General features: G+C 34.5%; 1 protein-coding gene across 3 annotated transcripts in view; it reads right to left on the bottom strand.

The window, feature by feature from the left end:
* Positions 1-22,996, bottom strand: part of LOC113232554 (mushroom body large-type Kenyon cell-specific protein 1) — a 285,145-nt gene that overhangs the window by 47,064 nt on the left and 215,085 nt on the right. The gene's annotated exons all lie outside the window — the stretch shown is intronic.

Here is a 22,996-nt window from a genome sequence, read left to right as displayed (position 1 = left end):
GTGTCACACAAACCTATTCAAGATTTTTCTGTACACCGCTGCATATCATACTGCCAATAATAAACACAAAACTGAAAGTAATAAGATATTCCGCTCGCTCCGACCCGACCAACGGGTCGCATTCGGTGCTTTCATGATTAATTTTTTTGTGGAAGCATGTTGAAAGTATTATTTTTGTCGTCGTGAATATTATACGGTATAATTATTAACACAAAGACGAACAGTTAGGAAAAATCCTTCAATCCGGCCGGCAATCTTTGTATTAATAATTAAAACAAACTAGTGGAGTAATTTCACAAAAAATAATTGAATATCAATTCAATAAAAATTTTACGGTATGTCAAATTTTTCAATAGTAAATTATTCTGGTTATATTTTCTAGTAAATGTAGTGTAAAATAAATTTAAATTAAGATACATTTTCAAACGTTAGTCTTTGTAGTAAGAAGGTAAGACTGATAGTAAAATTATTAAGTATTTCATTGCATTTGAAGTGTACTTGGATTTCATAGTCGATTGAGGTGGTATTGTTTTAGTTTATCCTTTATGTTTTTAGGATTAAGATCGTCTTTTAGTGCTTTAAGAAGATCAGTAATAATTCGAGGTATTATATATTTGTTTTGATGTTCCCTGTCCATATACATATTATCAGTCCTCGGAATGGTTAGTTTTGGATTTGCTGCACTTCGTAATTGGTTATTACGCTATACAGTGATAATAAAACGGTTGCCATGCTGGACTGCCACGCAGAGGTCCCAAACATCTATTGCTCTCTTGAGTTTGGGTGTAATTTGTGGTTGTCTATGTGTGTGCCTATGGCACCCGCGATACAATGTTTGCCGAGTGCGGCTTAAAACAAAATAAAGCACGATACGGAATTTTATATGTAACTATTTAATATGGGGAAATTTTAGCAACTGTTATGGACAGGCGTGTAGCTTACCGTCAGGCGTACAACTTGTTCATCCCGTCACTTGACATCATAAAAAAACATTGCAATAAGACATACAGAACAGCGGTATCAGCACATGCCTTGTAAAACGTATAAAGAAATAAAAAAAGGAACAATGGGATTTAACGAGATTTGTTTTTAATTAAATTTTTATTGAATTGATATTCAATAATTTTTTGTGAAATTACTCCACTAGTTTGTTATAATTATTAATACAAAGATTGCCGGGCGGATTGAAGGATTTTTTTCTAACTGTTCGTCTTTGTGTTAATAATTATACCGTATATTATTCACGACGACAAAAATAATAGTTTCAACATACTTACACAAAAAAATTAATCATACAACCAACGAATGAGATTTATTTTTGTTAATACTTAATATAACTTAGTATTTTGATTTTGTGTTTGAGTTGGGAATATTAAATACCACAGTTAAGACATACATAATTCATTCTTTGTAAACAATATTTATAGGTATACCTATAAAATGTCTTTATTTATCATTATCCTGTCACAAATAAATAGAGGAACCATTATTTTATTATTTATTGCCACAGTCAAAAGAAAAACAATAGAAAATCAACAGTCTGATTACAAATTTACATTGAACTGATTGATATTGAGTTAGAGACAAAAGGTTATGACAAAATGGCGTGACAAAAAGGATGATAATAGACAAAGGATGGCTGCGCGGACGCAGGCTTCCGATTGGCTAAAACTGCGATTAGACCAGTCCGATTCAAGGTCGACATGAGTAACAAAGCATTTGTGTGTGCATGTTTTGGGTAGTGGTTTAAGTGACAAGTTAATAAAGTATTAAATTTTTCACGTAATATAATTGTGAGGTGCAGGAATCAATAGTATATATATATATTTTGAGGCATTACTACGTTTACTACGTTTATTTCAGAGAATAATGTCAATTACATAGTACAAGTATTTTACGTGTCTATATAGTTAGTTACATGTACATTTTCTATAATGTCGGTTTTTCCTGTTTATTTAATTTTTGTTGACTTTTTTTAATTGATTACAGCGGCTCACTCGCCACGGGCTTGCTGAAAATCAGCACCACGATTCGGTTTTTTTTTAAATAAGGGAAACCGATTGTGGCTAAAGCTCAGTAAGTCTCGTTTGTACTAGCCGCGACACGTATGGCAATAAATTACTGCTTATTCATATAAATTGTTGTAATATTCTTCTTACTTTTTTTTTTATTATTTTTATCCTGTTTTTTTTTTTGTTTACACATATGCCTGTGTTCGTACAATAAAAAAAATTCTTTCTTTCTTAAAACGAGTCACTAGGTATATATATTCCAGATGATTAAGGACCCGAGCTTTAGCGAGGGTGTCTATATTTCAATTGTTTTCGCTCTACAACAAACTCACGAATCGAAGTCTAAAAAAAGAAAAGAAAAAAAGAAAAAAGAAAAGGCACGGAACTAGAACCGAGCTGGCTGTTTGGTCACTGGAAGTAAATGAAAAAATTATGTATTTTTTACTCCCTAGGGATTAAATGATGCACTTTACCCCCGCTACGTGAAGCTATAGTGCATGAGAAGTGAAAAATCATTTATTATACAAGTGCGTTGCATAGAGATGAGTGTTCACTGTACTAAATGATGCATCTTCAGTGTATTGCATCGACCCAGAATATGATTCATGTATTCTTTGACGTAATGTGGTAGGTACCATTTTGCCGGTATTACGTTGTCGTACTATATATAAAATATTACTAATAATACCTACTTGCAGTGCCGGTCAGAGCACCAAATCGCAAAGATCTGAGAGGCACCGCCACCCCGTCACCCTGACACAGAAAAGTCCTAAGTGCCTGTAATTTCACCAGCACCCTTATCCTCAAATAAGGAGATACGTTGAGAACATACCTCATAGCGTTGTTTCGGTATTTGCACTTATTTTAGTTAAGTGTATTTAAGGCGAGTCACTGGAGGAGAAACAGGAAAAACTGTTTTACTAGAACAAATGGTTTAGGTATTTACTATTAAAAACGCTTTTACAAAAATACACAATACACCTAAGGATGTTGTCTAAAGAATGTGCTAATTTGTTACACGGTAGAAAATACTTTCCTCGATCGTATAAAATCCTGAACACAGGCTAAAAGAAAAGTATAGAACGAATTATTTAAAAAGGAAAATATCTAACTTTGCACATAATTTTTATTTGGAGATATTTCTCTTGAAGTACTACAGAGAACCTGTAAAAAATTTTGGTTTTCGACTGAAGCCCTATAGTTATTACATTCACGTTTATTCTAAAATTTGCAAATTGCCCTGCGGCTTAACAGCACGCCGCGCCGCCCTCTGCCCCTTCCGCCGCGTTGAAATACCTCGCCTTAACTCACGTAGACTTTTACAAATACCAAACTAAGTCTACGGGTTATTTTTGTATCATTATGCAGTCAGTATAGTTAGCTCAAACTCTAGGGAAATTCTCTTGACATGTACCAATATTAACCCTTAAAAAGTGTCCGCTTATCACTTGTAGCTCAAAACGTTTCGTGATTCAACACGGAAACGTCTGATGTCCTTGTTTGGCAGATCGTAAGTCGGTATGCGCGAGCGCATATCTGAGATTGCCAACTCTTATTAACATTTATTAAATAATGCCCTTCTCGGGTTGTCATTGGATTTCAATGTTTTATTATACTCGAGATTTTGACTAGTATTTGACGTGGATCCGCCCGTGTCAGGTTACTATCTTTATTAGTAGTGGGTATCGTAAAATTTTACGATAGCTTAACGTTTTGAAAGGCCGTCATTTTGTTCGTTTACTATATAATTACTGTTAACGTTGCAATGCTTGTTTAAGATTATTGTTTAAAATTCTAGAGCCAGGATTATTTCTCCTTTAATAACTTCATAGATTTTTTTATTTTGTATTATTCAACTTCACTGGATGTTAGACAACATGACATACGTTGCTCGATTTCAAAGTAAGTAACTAAAGCACTTGTGTTATGCAAATCGCAAACATCAACCACAAACACCCTGATCTGAGAGTCGAACCCGGGATCTCAGATCACTACGAAAACCGGTGTAGGTACAAATCGCTCGACCACAGAGGTCATCAATGTATAAGTACTACAAATGTCTTACTCAGTTCTTTGTTCTCAATGAATTTTATTTTTACTTCAAAAGCATATAATTTGTTCAAAGTGTATATTATGCATACTAGGTTCCATTTTAGGGCAGCTAACGTAGTATGTAGGACATAATTTCTAATGTTATTATTATCTAAGCCATTCTTGAAGAGCTTATAATTAACATGGATTTTATATGGCACAGTTATATAGGTAAGGCCTTGGATTTAATGTTTAGATAACATTCACGCCTTGTTTATTACGATGTGGTGCATTAATATGATAAATAAATGAAGTTGGAAGGGGTTTCTTACTCTTTGGAGCTAATGAAATGAATTTGAAATGTCTTTTGAAACTAAAATGGTCTTATATGGTTGTAATTAAATATTTCTTTATCCCTCTATGTCTGTATAAGCATGGAATGGTTATTTAAATTTTATTTATACCTATAAGCATACTACAGATTAAACGCATAAGTATTTTTTTATGTTACCAAGTGTCGGAATGAAGCGTAAGCGATACGCCCATAGCTTTTGAATTTAGAAATTCAATATTTAATAGTGATATATATATATTTTCCAAGTGACGGGACGAGCAAGTCGTCTCATGTGCCGTTACTTCACCAGCACCCTTACGCTTCTGAGCCGGAACGCACTAATGCTCACATTATTGTATGGCGGCAGAAATATGTAGGTAGCAGTACTTGCCTGGACGAACTCTTTCACAAGGAGCTCTACTGCTACTAAATTTTAATAAAAAATATTAAAATTCATTAATATTAAGATTAACATTTGGGTTTTAGTTGTGATTATTTCGAAGATTTTTTACTGATATTGTTTACTCAATGTTAACATTTATTAATTAATACTAACTATGTTTGCTTGTCAGTGGACGACTAGCTGAACTGCCCATGTAAATTTACATTCTGTGTAACTTATGTTAGCAGTACGGGTTCTTATGAAAGAGTTAATCCAGGGAAGTGTTGCCACCTTACCTATTTCTGCCTCTAAGCAGCAGTATGAGCATTATTACGATCCGGTTTTAACGAGTACCTATTGGTGCTGGTGAAATTACAGGCAAATGCGACTTGTCAACTTGTGTATCAGAGTGACCGGCGCAGTGGCAATGCTCTTGAGATCTTGGTGATTTAAAGCACTGAATGGCACTGCAGCTGTTGCTAAGGACAGGCGTGTCGCTTACCACCAGGCGCACGACTTGTTCGTCCCGTCATTCTGTATCATAACAAAAAAATATGCTTGTGGATAATCTTAATACATAACAGTAATATTAAATACTTACTATCGACGCTTGAAAGGCAAAACGTGTCTTATGGCAAGGTTGAAACTTTCTAGTTTTTCATATAATAAATATAATATAAATAAAATTAGAGTTATGATTTTTTTATTTCTAAAATATACTTTAAATCGCTGTCCTGTAATATTTTCTAAATGCACGTTAGACAATTTACCTTTCTAGAGTCATTACATACTTTTGGAGGAAAAAAAGGATAAGAAAATAAAATATAAATTAAGAAACAAATAAAGTTATAAAAAGACGAAACTTAGGCGAAACTAATATAAAATAAAAATTGCTTTTATATTATTAGTTCTCGCTACGTTTCAATAGATTTTTTAAAATAAAGTTGCATCATTTAAATCGTTTATTTAAAATATTTAGAACGAGTAAGTAAGTGACATTATATTTTATTCATCTAAAAGTCGTCGGTATATCGTAGCCTAAGACTGGCTTTGTTTTATTTCAGAAGAACAATTTCCCACGACCTATTAAAATAACATAATTTTATTTGAAAAGAATTATTAATAGAACTGTATTCTATTAACCAAAGACCTGAAGAGTGGAGGTCGCACAAGATCCAACGTATCCGGTGTTCATTGTGTTCAGATTTAAGACCAATCTGATACCGGGCCTTTGTTTTTAGCCGTTATTCAATAACTGCGCATTGTCCTTTAAAGGTCTTCACTTCATAGCTGTTCATTGTTACAAGTTTTAGAATAATGAGTCTAAATATTCAATAGTTTAATAAAAAATAGGTATAAAAGTCTGCATGTTTGGGAACACCTTTGTATAATTGTTTGGAGCGTGGTCTGTAGTTTGATGTTGAATTTAAAGATGTTTTGTACCGATTTCAATATTTTAATAATGTACGGAGCGCATTCATTACACGGTACAAGGTGTAGAAGTGTGGTCGGGTTACCATATTTTATCATTACAATTTATGACAACTGTGTGCTGCCAACATAATTATTAAATACAATGATCGAACACTAAGAAAATTCCTTCGATCTGGCTGGAATCGACGCCTTTAGCATACCGTAGCTCTCCCAACTGAGCTAAGGAACGAACCAGCACACGTCACGAATTTTTCTATGTGTTTTTGTATCTTTGTTTTTGGTTTGTAACGACTTTTTTATCGCAGAGCCATATGCGAGAAATCTATGAAAGTTTTTCTTCCCCCAACATAATGAAGGAAATTGTCTTAGTGCTCGACTAATATTGTAAATAAAGTTACATATATTTTTCTGTATCTAATGGAGCAATAAACATATTTGACGTAACTCCACTTGTCCCACTCTTCCATGAGGGGTGAAGTACTTATTAGTACAATATAAACACTCAGTCGGATACAGTGTCTCAGGGTGGCTTTATTCAGGGCCTGTGCATCCCCTCATCACTGCGACCATTGACTGATCTATTAGTTAGATTTGAAGTTTTTTTTAAATACTAGTATATTACCATAATATTCATATTTTTTCATGAGAATACTCCACTAGTTTGGTGTTATTTAAATTCAAAGCTACAATTTCGGAAATTCATCCATAAGGGTTAGTAATTGAACACGTAAAAATTGTGTTAGTATTACAAATAATAATAATATTTCTTTATTATTGATATCCAATGGTATCGGAGGAGGCCGTTACCGTTGCCACGAATTCTGCGCATCGAGGAGACTCCTCTTTTTCGCATAATAGCCGCAAAGCCATATGCGAGTAATTATTTGTAATATATTATTAAGTATATATTATTGACATAAAGATCAAACGATATAAAATTCCTTGGATCCGGCTGGATTCGAACCAGCACCTTTTTGCCACACCGCGGCAAACCGCTCCCAACTGAGCTACGGAATGAATCAGCGGACGTCACAAATTTCTCTATGTACCTGTTCGAACAATCACTAACTTTTACAAGAAGGACGTTTTAGTATTTATTTACAAAAATGATAAATTACGTTCACGTAAAAAGTTTCTCGTTTCGATGCACATTTCTGCGGACTAGACCATTATTCTACATTTTTACTTCCGCAGCAGTAATGATGGATCTCTTTAAATAAATTACTGTCTTCTTTTTGTACGAGCTCATTTAACCGACTTAACTTATATTTAATTGTAACAAAAATTTAAACGTAATAGCCCGTTCAAAATGTGTAAAAAGTGGAACAAAGCGAGAATTTTCGAAAAAAATAGAGCGTTTTATAACCATGAAACGTTGTTTATCTATGTTTACATCGCAGACACGCAACGTATAGCCACGGTTATGAAAAAAAAACGAAAACATCGATTGCAATCTATGATAAAAAAATATAATTTTTTTAAATAAGTAAAATTACAATGAAATTACTGATAATTTTGTTGTTTAATTTTGAATAGCGACACAGTTATTAACAAACTTATATTGTTGTTAAGAAACTGACCGAAACGGGAATTTACTGGAAAAAATACCAAAGGTTATGTGCAACTGGAATCGAACGCCATTTGAATGAGGAATTAGAATAAAGATCGCAAAAAAATATGGGCATTAGACAGAGCGACGTGCGTACGACAAGGATGGAAGATATCCACGGGCCGCGATTGGTTGACCGCTTTTTATGTCTTACTTCCCCTAATCTTCATTTCGAATAACATCTGCTGTGGCTAAGTTTATTCGAAGTTACACTTTAAAATTGTGGCGTTACGTTTTAATTTACTTGTGCAGTTTAAATTATCTATTCGATGCCTTGGGAGGTGAATTAAGTGTCAAACTTGTTTTTTTTTTCTTTATAGGGGCTTAGGCATTTAGCAGATGTTTTTCTATTTTTGTAAAAAGTACAGCAATGAATTATAAAATCGAATTTATAAGGTTCAGTTGATGGCAAGTCAACAATTTTAATTTATTATTTAGTTACAATGCACGTGTGTGAATGGACAAGTTTATCGACTAGAGCTGTTGTTCCATAGAATAATGATAGGCGACAGAATTTAATGATCGTTGCTACTTATTCGTTGTTGTAATTATACGTTGTAATTGTTGTATCGAGTAGGCTAATTGAAACTGGTTTTCAAGTAGTGATGGTCTACTGGTACCCTAATTGACTTACCGCCTATCAAGCATAGGGTCGTGCCTCTGTCTGCCTCCTCTGCCTCCGTGGTCGAACCTTTACCATACCGGACTGCCACGCAGAGGTCCCAGGTTCGATTCCCGGGTCGGGAGAAATATTTCTACGGCCTGCATTTATTTCTCTCGTGAGTTTGGATGTAATTTGTGGTTGTCTATGTGTGTGTCCATGGCACTCAGAATTTATAGTACAGTAGGTAGTAGTAACGATCGCTTCGCAATTGAGAGTTCCATGTTTCGATGCCCTGTGGTGGCTTGTACATGTATTTCCTTTACCCACACACTCATAGTCCCACAAAAGAGAAAATCCTGTGTCGCGGGTGCCATGGACACACACACATAGAGCACCACAAATTACACCCAAACTCACGGGAGAAATAAATGTAGGCTATACAAATATTTCTCCCGGCCCGGGAATCGAACCCGGGGCGTGGCAGACCAGCATGGTAACCGTTCGGCCACGGCGGCAGTTAAGTTAATATGATGTATTTCTAAGTTACGTTAATTTGTCAAGTTTTATAGGAGTCAGTACCTTAAAATTGATCCGTACCCAGCAGCAGAACGTAAAATAGGTTGAAAATAATGATGATGGTTTTAATAAAATGTTTTTGGACGCCATAAGTAAATAACAGTAATAATAATGACGCACACACTCAACATAGCCCCGCACTTGTGGTACCCTGTGTCGCGGGTGCTATAAACATACACATAGACCACCACAAATTACACCCAAACTCACGAAAAAAATAAATGCAGGCCATACAAATATTTCCCCCGGCTCGAGAATCGAACTTGGGACCTCTGCGTGTCAGTCCGGCATGGTAACCGCTCGGCAACGGAGGCAGTTAATATGTAGGTAGGGTATAAGTTAGCCGGAAACCCTTGCTACTATCAGCATGGTTGATGCGTTGCCACCTTAAACGTTACCTTCTTGCGTAAGCCAAAAACGGTCACTATTGGCCACCAGCAGCTTGCTTGTTCTTGTCAACTAATGGCTTATTTTATATCAAGTGACGCACGGGACGAACAAGTCGCGCGCCTGGTGGTAAGCGTGTCAATACTTGCAGTACCAATGAAAGTTTTAAATTGCAAAGATCTTAGGGGCACTGCCACTGCGCCCGTCACCCTGAGAATGTCTACCACATTACACATAAAACCTATTAAATAGTTATATGACCAAAAGTCTGCTATTTTGTACTCAACAATACTTTAATAAATTACTAGCTGTTCTGAAAAAAAAAATCCGTTGGCCAGACCAGTCTGATCTTCTATCTGACCAATGGGAAACACTGAGTTGATTGGCAATCCCATGTGCCTGTAATTTCACCAGCACCCTTGGACTTCCAAACCGGAACGCAGTAATGCTCATATTACTGCTTAAAAATGTATTTAAGGGCTAGATCATATTTTTATTATAAACAAAAGATTTTCACAAAAAAAGGGTCAACATATTATGGAACGGCGCTAGCTATAATCTCCACTTGCAAACAAAACTGTTGGGTTGGGCTTCAACTTTTCTGATAGTACACTTATTAATATGACCTAATATATATGTGTTTTCGTTTAATAAATATGATTATGTTAAGAAGTATGACTGTTGTTTGAAAACAGCAGATGAAAAAGATTTTATTCCATTTGTTTCTATCTCCGTGTTCTGCTCGATTGGTAAAAGTTTTATTTACAGTTTTTGGCGCTTAGAAACCCACAAAATTGGGTCATTATCATATGACTATATCTTCAAAATGGTCAGCATAAGGATTAGGTCGCAAAACGACCACCTCTGCAGAAAGACTTTTAACTTATAATGATTTGTTATAAATATCGTTAAATGGACGACATGGTAAAATGACAAGGTAGCAAAATAACTAGATTTTTACTTATGTCATCGAGTTCTTAGGTTTTCGCGATTGCTACACATAGGAAATGAAACATTTTTTTTAGATTTAAATCGCGTATATTTGTTTTTTTCAAACAAACTAACGTTTCGGGCCCTTTACATGGTGATGATAAAGTCATTAACCAGTTATGTCTAATGTGTCTAATATTAATGAAAACCATATTATTTGTTACAATAGTTATTGATTAAATACCTTATTTTGAAAAGAAAATTTCAATTTGCGCTACATTACGCTTTACAAAATATTTTGTTTTAGCAATTTGTAATTTCATGAAATTAAATTTATTATTAATGAATAATGGAATTTACAATAATTTAAAACATATTAATTTAGTAATTTTATATCTAGTTGGGAGTTTCATCATAAGAAATATTTACTGGATCACAAACCGGTGGTGGTACGGAGAAACCGTCTTTCCTGTTAAAATTAGGATGTCACATTAGTACAATAAAGTACAAGTAATGCTATATCATTAAAGGATTATCACTGTGCAAAATCGTACTTAACATCCTAGCGTTTAAGGTTCATCTTTCGTCTTTTGTCATATATTTATATTTTTTGATTATACATAGATACAACTTGTGCGTGAATACAAGATTTTAAGATTTTTATCACGTATTGATGAAAAGATATAAAATTTCAAAGTAAAACTTAATTAACCATTACAACCTACAATCGGAATCGATATTAACTCGAATTGGATACATGGACATAATCGATACTACGTGAGGAGTCGATAAAAATCTGTAACAGTTGCTTTCAGTGCATCAGGCCAGTAAAAAAAGACAAAAATGAAAAATAGAATCTAAGGGTAAGTTTACATTGCTCTAAACTTATTTAAGCAAAAAAGCGTCTTATTTACCTATGTTCGTCGTAGATGATCACTAAGATATAAATAAAGACTTTTCTGAAAACCGGAAATACACTTTTAAATAGATATAGATACATCTTTCAATTTCATTTCATTTCATTCAACTGCCTCCGTGGCCGAACGGTTACCATGCCGGACTGCCACGCAGAGGTCCCAGGTTCGATTCCCGGGTCGGGAGAAATGTTTGTATGGCCTACATTTATTTCTCTCGTGAGTTTGGGTGTAATTTGTGGTTGTCTATATGTGTGTCCATGGCACCCGCGACACAGGGTTTCCCTAGTGCGGGGCTATGTTGAGTGTGTGCGTTATTTATTATTTATTATTTATATACATAAAATATAAAAAAATATTCGAACATATATGTACATGTAAAAATAATTGAACAGACGAATTATGAAAATCTTCGTCTATAGAATTAGTGTTTTAAAATTTACCTAATTTAGTTTTTGTTTTTTTAGAACAATCAAAAACTCGATACACTTAGGTAATACATACAATTGTAAACAATTTCTAAGGAGCAGTGCTAAAGTGTTTACTCAATTAAAAGTTGCCACAACCTGCAACAGTCAAACACAAGTAATTATTTACATACATACATATAGTTATTCACACTTTTAATTGTATAACATAGGACACATATAGGAAAATATGATAATCATAATCTAATTGAACACGACACAAAAAAAGAATATTTAAACAAACAAAGGAACTATACAAAGTACCCTAGCTTGACACGTTTTTCAAAGTGTATCCGAACGAGTCACACAGAAACTTGTTTGTAAGCTGCGTTAAATAGAGATAAAAGGGATAGATTACGTTTACATAGACTTTAAGTTGACTTAAGAATGACATTTACTTATAAGTATTTTAGATTAAAATAAATAAAATGTGCATTAACAGTGAAAAAATTTCGTTTCGCAATACGTGAAAATTTTGATATGAATGTTTGTGTGAAATCTTATGTTAGAACCAATAATAAACTTGCAACCCCTATGCTCAAATTTAATAAAGTTTGTAGGGTAGGTACTGTATCCGTTTTCATAATAACATTCCAGAAAATGTACAAAATTTATCAAGAAAAGTTCAAAGCTCTTGTTAAAAATGTACTACTAAGAAAGGGCTATTATAAAATCAATGATTACATACATGATACGAAAGTATGGTGTACTTCCTTGCTATTAAATGTTTGTGAAAATAAAAAAAATAAGAAAGAGTAGTGGTTTTTTATTAATATCATTCTTTCAAATTCAATTTGATTATAGGGAATAAAGAAATTTTATTTGATTTGAAGTGTAACAATCATAGGAATTAATATTTTGGCTCTTATATGTCGTCACAAAACCATAATCGCTATTTAATTGCGGAGAAAACTAACTTCGTCAAGAATCGAATGATAAATGACTCATTTCATGGTTTACCCGGCCGAACGCACCGATAAAATCCACGGAACTCAAGCAATGATGATTGGTTCAAACAACTGCAAAAAATCATCATTACAACTCTTCATCGCGGCTGTAAATCGTTCGATCGAATCGAAAAAGCACAATCTAACACAATAGCTTTTCCAAAATGCTATAACATTAAATCAATTACAAATCACGTGTGTTATCTGGTATCGAAAAAAGAAATGGTATTAGTGATTCTCACGATGCCCGCTCGTCCGCCCCGCTCGACACTCAGTGAGGCGTGACGGCGCTACCTTATACGGAATGACGAAGAACTAGTGATGGGGTAGATTGATAAGGAAGAAAATATAGAGATTAATTAACTGTATAATTTTTAACGCCGTTTGTGAGTATCTCTTTGCAGGGCAAACCAGGCTTCAAAACATTTAATATTTTGCAAGTTGTGTATTATAGTCTGAATTTTTGCAGTTCCATGTTATTTCGACGGACCATTTGTTGATATCGTCCTGTACAAAACAGATGGGCTTGTTTTGACATAATTTTAAGCTCACTTCATAAGAAATATCTTATAATTTTAGCTTTAAGTGTGAACACTTTGGACCATGCGTGGTTTAAAAAGCATTCTAAGTGGCTGGCTGTGTTTGTCTATTCAGTATGTTTGACTAAAACAAACTGGTAACAATAATAGCTATTTTATTAGCTACAGATAGCAACTATTCCCATCTCTATTAGGTACCAAATAGTTTTTACAACTAGAGGCCCCCTTGCAAGTTCTGCTCGATTAAATTTGGAACCTCCAACGAAACGGACACAAATAAAAAAATTGCTATTACAATGTTAGATAGAAAACCTTACAAAAGTGAATTGTTGGCGTCTAGATGATTACGAATACATGAAAACTAATGTCATTTATTTATGACAACTAGTATTATGCGTGAAATTATGCGTACATAAAACAGGAGGATGTATTGTATCCGAACAATTTATAGACCCCAGACCCCAGTTACCTACCACTATAGTTTATGATAGTACACTTGAAAACATGGTTTTTTCATAAAAATATTTTCCATAACCGGCGTGCCTCATGTGTAAGCTGGCGATTTGAAAAAAAAAAAAAATGAATACATCAATACAAATTTTCATAATAATCATGTAGAATTGGTTGTTTGGTGGTGAAGCGAATAACGGCTTAAAAGGACGATAAAGCACATTACGTACACAAATTAGACGTGTTGTTGACCTAGTTCAAAAGAAATTACTGTAAATCAAGAAAGTCCTTAACCTGACGATCTCTGTGGTTTATTGGCTTGCATCCCGGTTTTTATGGTGTCGCCATCTTTTAGATCCCGAGTTTGATTCCCGGCCGGGTCAATGTAGAAAAGTAACTTATCTATACTGTCTCCGGTGTGGGTTTTTGTGGTACCAGCGGTGTTTCCGATTTCCACAACACAAGTGCTTTAGTTACTTACTTTGGGTTCAGTGCAACGTATGTGATGTTTAAAAAAACTAAATTATTCGTTTAAAAAGGGTAATGACGAAATATGTAGGTATTTAGAACTGAAAATCAGTCAGAGAAACAATCAAAGAATTTTTTTTATATAGCTTTAAAATAGATTTCTGGAATATGCTGGCTTCAGAATCCTCGATACACATTTTGTAACCTTAGGTGGTTAATTATAGTCTTTTGTTTTAAAACTATTTATATATAAGACTCTTCTTCTATATATTTTGTGTTTTTGTTTTGTGTGCGGCAATTAAATGTAGTTTGGAACTTGAATTTGGAATTAGAAATTTGGACTTCTAGATTCATTATTTCAAAGGTTTATTAAAAAAAAGACAAACGCACGACACTTTATAAAAACAAAATGGTTACAGGGTGAACTAAAAACTACTCGCTATTTATTATTGAAGTGTAGCAAAAAAATGTAAACACTTTATTAAATAGATGACTGGCTGGCAGGTGTTCAGAAATTATGCAACCGACGATGGCGGTCCAACTATTTTAATATAAGCAACCATTGTAAACCGTTATGCAATTCGTAGAGTCTCCACTTTTTAAGTACAAGTTAAGACAAATCACTCATGAAATTTTATTATGTCAACATGTATTAAAGCTCTAAAGCTAGCTTTTTAAGTCTCTATAGTAAAATTTTAGTAACAAGCTATTGACATTGTAGCCTGTTGGATAATGGACTTGCTTTACTAGACTCTATCAAGAGGGCAATTTCAAGTCATCAATTTTAGAATATTAGATCGTCCTGTTGAATTTGAAAACGTGGTGACACTACACGGAATGTCCAGCGATTGACAACTATTGGAAACTATTTTCATGATTGAAATTGTTGTCAGCCTGTATTGGATTTGTTTGGAAAAGTTTCATTAACTTTTATGTTGATATTCCGATATCCTACCTATGCATAACCCTGTTACGGTCACATCGGTATTCAACAAAATGCCTAACTCGCTTAGGCAATATCTTATTATCACTTATGTTTTCTAAATTTACTTACATTTTGCCTACGGTTTCTACAGAATGCTTTATAATTACGATTGGCAATATGTGAAATCAATCACAGAAAACAAGAAAAAGGTAAGCGCTAAATAGGTACGGAAATGCTGTTGAAATAATGAGAATTAAAAAAATCAAACAATGAAAAATCAATTATCAATATATTCAAAAAAAAATCACACTAACCGAACCTAACTAAGCAAATCTGTAAACTATCGGTCCAGCTCGCTTAGTATTTTTTCTTTGATTTTTTTGAAATATTTTTTGTTGTTCTGTTCATAATTTTGTCTTTTAGCGAATACCCAAAAACTATTGCATCGAACGAATGAGACAAATATACATATCCTTCACAACATTTTCGTTTCACAACTGTAGTATGCAATACTGATGCTACATATACCCGACACAACATTGCACCTTAGTTCATTTATCTATCCGTCAAAAAATGCATCAATGGCACCTGTAACCTTTCTTCGAAAGGAAAGTAAATCGTTTAACTAATATGGTTTCCTCGTGATAGTGTAATATTGTAACAGATATATGTAAAAGCGGATCTTTGTACACTATATTTATTAATGTGTAATGCAAATGCTGTGCAGGATATGTAGGTACCTATTTTGGTTGTTTCTGTGGGCGCTTCCCCTTCGAAGTCGCGCTAATGCAATATAGTGTATCTTTTTCGCTGCAAAGAACTATATAGGAATCATCATTCAAACCAACCAATATGAATTTCAAAATGTTTAAAACAAAGAAACGAAAAATAAGTACCTACACAAAAAATATTGTGTCACAAGGCATCTCAAAAATAATGGTGTAAAAAATGAGCATTGTTTGCTTATCGACATGTCGTTAATATAACGTACAATATTATTATTTTACGGTAATTTATTGAAAATGGCCGTAACTATTGGTGTTTTTATTTTATTTCGATACGCCAAAAGTTTCCATCGAATTATGTCATTGTTTTGTTTTCATATGTATTGCTGGGAATGTTTCGTAGACAAATGTATTTTGACAGATGTTTATTGCTATAGTAAATGGAGTGAAATTTATAGAGCTGGTTTGCTAAACTAGTCTTTCTTATCGAATTCCATTTTGTTTATTTGTTGGTAAATGATATTTTGCAATATAGTTTGAAATTTACTACATATTTTATATTACCAGTTGACTATACTGTATCACATCACACTTACACTTACACTTACACTTACTTACAAGTTTCGGAAATGATATTCCGTCTGTGTCTTTACCGCTCAGTGTAGCCATTTAAAAAAGAGTTTTTAGTGATTACTTCGCAAATTTTGACAGTGTTTCTGTTTTATCGACCATTTATATAAATTTTCCGTAAAACTTTTCCCACATTCGAGAAATAATCAGTGGTTTAAAGGTCCGGTACGACAGATTATAAAAACTATTAGGCTGTCTTCCGTTGGTAACGTGAAGTGAGACCCAAAATGGATGACATATAGACGCGCTGGATAGAAAGAGATGGAAGGGAATCATCCGCTTCAGAAGTAGGCACGAAGTTGACCATGATCCTCAGACATGAAGGAACGACTAGAGAGAGAGAGTCTACACAGAAAATCGTAGCTTTTCGGTATTTAAAAAATAAGAATTCAAATTTTTTTTTCATTGATAATGAATATAGAGGATATGGGTAGTTGAACTACGGGAACAGAAATACTATTGATAAAATGAATCACAAAATTTCGCAATATTTTCATTTATTTAATACGTTTGTCTCTCTTTAGTAAAATGATTCGTCCAGCGAAGTATTGCCACCTTACCTATTTCTGTCGCATGAGCATTTCTGCATTCTGGTTTTTAAATGTAAGGGTGCTGGTGACATTATAGACATATGAGACTTGTCAACTTATGCCTGAGGGTGACGGGCACAGTAGTAGTGCCCCTCAGATTTTTGCGATTTAAAGCTCTGAGTGGCACTGCAACTGTTATGGACAGGCGTGTGACCTTACCGCTAGGGACATGACTTGTTCGTTCTTCCACTTGTTATAAAAAAAAAAAAATAATATAATCATTACACTCTCATATAACACTCCATTTGCACTTACAAATCACACAGAAATCTTTTAAATTAATTTAAGTATTTAAATATTAAACTCACGTAATACAATGTAATGTAACTGACCACGTAGAGGTCCCGGGTTTGATTACTGAGCCTGTGGAAATATTTGTACGACCTATATTTATTTCTCTCGTGAGTTTGGATGTCATTTATGGTTATCTATGTGTGTGTCCATGGCATTATTATAAAGTTGTAAAACTGAGCTAATTACAGTAGTAAAACAATTTTCTTGTTCGAGAAGTGAGAATCCATGGATAACACAGGCTTTTGAAACCTACCACCACAGGCGCCAGTTACTCTGTTAAGTAGGCGATATCACGAAATTGTATTATATCCCATAGATGCAATTATCTCTTAAGCTGCTTTTGTGAGCGAAAAAAAAATTATTATAGATAAATAGTAGAATTAGAAATCATCAACCATCAACCCTTTTATACGTACCACTACGCAGGGGTCTCCTCTCAGGTGAGTGTTTAGGCTATTTTTTGCCATGCTGGCCCAATGAGAGTTGGGAACTTTACACGTTTTCAGAAAGGTTATGAACCTTCTTCGACGTAGAGGTTTCATCAAGATGTCTTCCTTGCTAAATTTCAAATTAAATTTCGCACATAACTTCCGAAAACTCCGAGGTGCAAGCCTGGATTCGAACCCACGGTAGGTCAAACCTTTTGTCTACCACGGCTATATTGAGAGATAATAATTAGAGAACGTATGTATACAGGCATAGATACTTTTGAATAGAATTAAGATTGAAGTACATACTTTTTGCTATTATTAAATAAGTCTCTACAGCTTACACTCAAGTAATGACAAGCTGGCAGCGTCTGCGCAGATTCCAAGATGGCGGCGTTAATAATGCGATTCGAATCGGTCAAATGAACTTCTTTTTGTAGCTCACACTTGAGCAGATTCTCACAGTTGGTATATAGAATTGTGGATCATGAGAAGAATTTAAATTTATTAAAAATTGTTTACTTTAGAATGTTATCGTGGAATATAAACATCTATACAGGGTAAAACAAAAAATTGCAATTTCGCAGCCACTGCGCGCGTCACCCTGCGACATAAGTTGATAAGTCCTTATATATATAAAAAAAACTTTGCACTTGAATGCTTCTGTTAAAATTTTTATATCATGTTTTATAGAGTCATACTTAGTAGAGTAGTGAGAAAAAAATTGTTTCTCATAGGAAATTTAACTATTTTTCCGGATTTAAATCGCGTATATATCAACCGTGACCATGAGACCTGTAAAGGGCCCGAAGCGTTGGTTTGTTTAAAAAAACAAACATACGCGAATTAAACTAAGAACTCGAATTGCTTCTCAATTCTGAAATTACTATTCCAAACCCTGTGGTGTCATATACAATCAGTACACTCGACGCGTTACCACCTTAATGGTTCTTTTTGCATACAAGCAATTGCAGCCAGTAGCGACCACACGCAGTTTGCTTGTTCTTGTCTTGCGTTTAAAGTGTATTTTTATTATAAACAATAAATAAGCGACGCGGATAGCTAATTTCCGCTTGCAAATAAAACTGTTTTGGAACAGGAAAAGCCTCAAGTTCGCGGATAGTACTTATTTACTTTCATTGCGAATGCTTAATAGCGAACGGTGAAGACAACCAACGTGATAACATCTGCACGTGGAAGATTTGCAACCTTTTGAAAACGTGTTAATTCTTCCCCAACTTCCATTGGGCCAACATGATGGATGAACGCCGGGGGTTCATGGCCTAATAAACGTAAAAATCTTTTATTCCCAGTAATTCCAAGTATTCAGTTCTACGTGGAACAATTGTAACCGTAAAGTTCCATACACTGAACTAGTGGCAAAAAATTTAATATTTTATTATGTTTTTGTTTCAAGTGACGGGACGGACATGTCGTGCGCCTGATGGTAAGCTACACGCCTGTCCATAACAATTACAGTACCACTCAGAGCTTTTAAATCGAAAAGATCTGAAGGGCACTGCCATTGCACCCGTCACCCTGAGACATAAGTTGACAAGCCCCATGTGTCTGTAATTTCACTAGCACCCTTACTCTTCAAAACTGGAACACAGTAATGCTGACATTACTGCTTGGCGGCAGAAATAGGCATGGTGGCAGTGCTACCCTGGACGAACTCTTTCACAAGAAGCTCTACAGCTCTCCATAGTGGTCATGCGTTAGCACACGTTTTGGCAAGTAAAATGAATAAATGCTCAATTATACAATGTTAAAATATAATTATAATAAAGTTGTTGATTTTTATCATGGTTGAATTCTCCTTGAGTGGTCCATCCTACCTTCCTTTCCCCTATGGTAACTCCCGTAAAGAAGAAAGGCACAAAGTACCCGTAGTAAAGTTTTTTGTATGTGATTTGAAGTTCTGCGCCCTGTATTGTTATACGTTGATGTAATAACGTAAATAAGTATGTAATTACTATTGTTATTTATGTAAATTACAGTTCAGTTAATGTGCGGTAATGTAAGTTTGATTACTGTTTATGAATTGACGTGGTTAATTTTGGCCTAAGGGGGAATAAAATTATAATTCCCCAGGTTGGTTTGACACACCTGTGTATGCATGTACCTACCGTATAAATCATGTATAAATTGTAAAAGTGTTTGAATAATCGGTGTTGTAGGGGCCTGTATTTTACAATTTCAGTATATTTTAATGATCTAATTAAAAAATATGAAAGATATCAAAATCCTTTAAACTTGTATCGAAAGTACGTAACCTAATGAGTAAAACGACGTCAATCTTCTTTTCTCTTCTTCTTGGTCTTGGTCTTATGTTCCATTTCTTTTGGGGTCGGCCCTCCTAGTCCACGCGTGCCTTTGCGTAAGCTCAAGTTCTACACTCATCGTCATCCAATCCAAATAATCTGGGGTCTGCCTGGTCGTATGGCCTTTTTTTGGTCATTTGGCTATCGTCCCTACGCATTACGTGGCCATATCAATGTAATCGGCTATTCCTAAGTTTTTTCTGCATAGGTGCCACTTTAAATGTCCCATCGGGTCGAAAAAGGTTTTCTATGTTTTCGATCTCTGTATTAATAAAGTACTCCTTTTTTTTAATTGGTTAAAAATTATTCAAAGTCATAAATATCAATAGGCAGCACAACCTAACACACGTGTATTAGAAACAAATAGAACAAGAGAAAAACGTTCTTACTATTTGAACGCGTTTACTCGACTGCGCATTTCCAATCCCCTCCCCATTTTAACATTCACAACTTAGGCTCATAACTAGGCTTGGAAGGGCTATTCATTATCATCAACCCAATCATCATCAACAATGATTTAAATTGTATATCTCGTATGTTTAGCCGAAGAAGAGCGGTGCAAAATCTCGGAGTTATTCTGCCTCCATAAGTAGGCTTGTAGTTATTCGATATAAGAGTACACACTGCAATAACACGATACACACTTATAATAATAATAATAATAACGCACACGCACACACTCAACACAGCCCCGCGCTGGGGAAATCCTGTGTCGCGGGTGCCATGGACACACACATAGACAACCACAAATTACACTCAAACTCACGAGATAAATAAATGTAGACCACACAAATATTTCTCCCGGCCCGGGAATCGAACTTGGGACCCTAGCGTGGCAGCCGTGGCATGGTAGCCGTTCGGCCACGGAGGCAGTAAATGGTTGCCATGCCGGACATTTATTAGTTTAGTTGTTTGTGGTTGAATGGTGTGTGTGTCCATGGCACCCGGGACACAGGGTTTCCCCTAATGCGGGGCTATGTTGAGTGTGTGCGTTATTATATCATTATTATATTTAACGCCTACAGCGCTAATCATCGGGCTACAGAGGTCGTTAAAAGCATGTCAAATAAACCATATAGATACGTAGGTCAGAGATATTGGATAACTATTTAGACGTGACGAAAATCAATATCCAACTCAAGTAGGTACCGTATATACGGTTATATAACAGTAGCCTCCATTCAAAGCTACTTCTCAATCAATCATCCCACATGCATTAGGCTCAAATTCCCCTAACTATTCATCTGCACATGTAGTGTGACCATGACATACTCTACGTGTCTAGTGTAGGTACTTGTATAGCTACAGAATTTTGCACGTGCAACTTACGTATACTTGTATATGAACGCTACTAACTGATGTATAGTGATTGTCGAAATTCTACATTATAAATTGACCTTTCGTCCTTTATTATATGGGTTCAAGAATCGATAATACTTCAGTTCATATTAAAATTTTTCCCGTTAGTACTAATACGGTTCATTTTGCTGGAGTCGAGCGGCATTATTTCAGAATTTATTTTTTGCAAATGACATGAAAGCCTTTTGAAAAATGTATGTCGTATATTTATACGTGGTACATGTAAAGTACCTATTGTATGCAGCGGTTTTCTTGTAAAATTTCAAGATATATATAGACACCGTATACTAATCAGTGTATTTCCTTAATTTTACTATATGTTTTTTCCGAAGCGATAGATTCAACACTTTCACTATAATGCGGAATCGACCAAAGCCATTTGAGGTTGTATAATAAAGGTACAAAGTTGTATGTAGCGTATAATACGGCCTTGCGTACATCTTTGCGGACACATACATAGTTAACAGTTTGTACATAGAATACGTGAGAAAAATTTGTAGTTTGCACATGGGTGCCACTTTTTACACTTATTTAAAGGTGTTGTTTCACGTTCAGAAAAGGTTATATGAATTATTTGTCAAATTCGAGCTTACATATCATCCCTTGGTGTAATAAGGCCACATGTGATCTTACGTCAAAATTGCTTTTGCGACATAAAAGTATTTACAAGTATTTATGTAAAATTTTGAAACTCTCCTTACAATCTTAAGCCTCTTTCCTGAAGAGTTGTTATTTAAGATATGGCCTTATTACACCGATGGTGCAATGTTTTTTTTAATATAAATTCAATATTGACCACATTTCAAATTGAAAAATAATTAATACAAAGATCGAACACTTAGAGAAAAATTCCTTCCTTATAAGAGTGAAGAAATAGATTTCTCACAGATGGCGCTGCGACAAAAATTCGTTAAAAACCAAAAACAAGGATCTGCTAGTTCGTTCCGTTGCTTAGTTGGCATAGCGTTTGGCACGGTGTGCTAGACGTTGGTTCAAAACCAGTCGGATCTAAGGAATTTTGTCGTTCGCGTTCGATCTTTGTATCAATAATTATAACAAACTAGTGGAGTAATTTCATGAAAATAATTGAATATTATGGCGGTCAAACACCGTGATTCGTGAATTCTATGACATAAAAATCAAATTGTTGAATCAAGATGAGAACAATTGATCGAGAGACGAAAAGATATACAAAATATTCATAAAATATAAAATACAAAAATTCGTAAAAAAATAAGAAGCATATTTTATCCTACCTTTGAAGATGTCGATGTTTTATTCAGTTGTAGGTACAGCTACAAGCTCGATATGTTCTGATATTCTAGCTTGAAAAAGCTTCCCAAAGGTTTGGAAATGAAACTTTGAATTAATGATTGAATATCACGTTAAATAAAATTCACAATAAAGTCAAACGTAATGGTAAGTTCGTCAAAAGTGCTTTTATCATGCTAAAATGAAAAAAATGATACAAAATATATGAAACAATACAATATTATAATAAAACTAATAAACATTGTTTTCGTTGCGAAAACGCAGCTCTTATCTCTATTTTAGTAAACAATATGCCTAAGTTCGACCTTGAATTAGTTAAACATGTTATATAAAATATTAAAATATTTTAATGGCGTTACTTTTTC

Source organism: Hyposmocoma kahamanoa, unplaced genomic scaffold, assembly GCF_003589595.1.
Source record: "Hyposmocoma kahamanoa isolate Upper Pololo Valley unplaced genomic scaffold, ASM358959v1 76, whole genome shotgun sequence".
Lineage (NCBI taxonomy): Eukaryota > Metazoa > Arthropoda > Insecta > Lepidoptera > Cosmopterigidae > Hyposmocoma > Hyposmocoma kahamanoa.
The sequence above is the reverse complement of the archived record's forward strand: the minus strand, read 5'-3'. Positions and strand labels throughout refer to the sequence as shown.